The sequence below is a fragment of the Aplysia californica genome, unplaced genomic scaffold, assembly GCF_000002075.1.
Source record: "Aplysia californica isolate F4 #8 unplaced genomic scaffold, AplCal3.0 scaffold00918, whole genome shotgun sequence".
Classification (NCBI taxonomy): domain Eukaryota; kingdom Metazoa; phylum Mollusca; class Gastropoda; order Aplysiida; family Aplysiidae; genus Aplysia; species Aplysia californica.
Genome location: NW_004798188.1, coordinates 246182 through 247357, shown reverse-complemented (window position 1 = coordinate 247357; position 1176 = coordinate 246182).

Genomic DNA, 1176 nt, shown 5'->3' with positions numbered 1-1176 from the left:
AAAAAAAAAAAAAAAAAACGAGTGGAAATGAAACACTAAAGGCTGTAATTCTAAGCACTCACCTGTGAAAAGAATCCTGAAATGGAAGAAGAAAGCTGGATTCTAAGGAAATTCTCTCGACATCTCGATCTCTGTCTGTGTGTGTGTACTCCATAGACGGGGCTCTGTTGCCACAGGAAGTGCCGGTCTCTAGCAGACGACGCACACAGGGGATAGAGTAGGGCTGGGCAAGGAATCGCATTAATAAATCCGGATAATTATACTCTGTCACATTTTTAAGTATACACTGTGTTACAATGAATATAAAAAAATAGCTAGTTTCACAAATAGTCGATATTCTTTAAAATTTCAGGAATACGAATTCAATCAAATTTTAAAACGAAGAAAGCAACAACAATACGGAATGTTAACATAACAGGTTTATTCACGACTTACAAGAGTGTGGGGGCGGTCTACAAAAGTAACACGATCAGTAGTGTTGATGACGCCTGACATCGTCGCCGCCTTGAATCAATCAATCGCTGCGCTGCCTGTTGTGGGATGTTCTTCCACTCTTTATGCGATGCTCTCTCAAGTTGAGGAAGTGTCTGAGGCCTGGGTTGTCGCATGTTGTTCCACTCATCTCTGGTTTGTCTTGCCGTTTTGAAACGATTCCGTCGATGCGACAGGCGTATAAAAAGATCCTCTCTTGGAGTAGATTTTCTTCTCCCACGTTGGCGGTGTCGATCCTTTCCTGATTTTGTTGTTTTATCACATTCCATTGCTGTGTACACAGGTCTTTTTGTTACATTAAAGAATGTCTCGCAACAGCGGATACTGAGACACCCCCGCGGATCATTCCAAGTCGATTTTGCACATTTTCTCTTTGGGCGTGGCGTCATGAAACGTAGACAAGACAAGTTTTATCACTGTCGAATTGTTAAAAAAATGACAAAGCTTTGATGTGTGCTTCCTTGTTAAACAAATCATTGCCGTGTCATGAGTAATTTTTAAAAAACACAAAACATGTAACACGCATGCAGTTACAAAACCACTCGCGTGTTCTGACATCCGAAAACAGCTCACCAGCGACAGGTATATCACGTAATTAGTGTGTAAATTTGAAAGTAATTGGTAGCATACATTTTGTTTAATTGAGCTTTAAAATATGTAGAATCTATACTTAAAAATGCGACA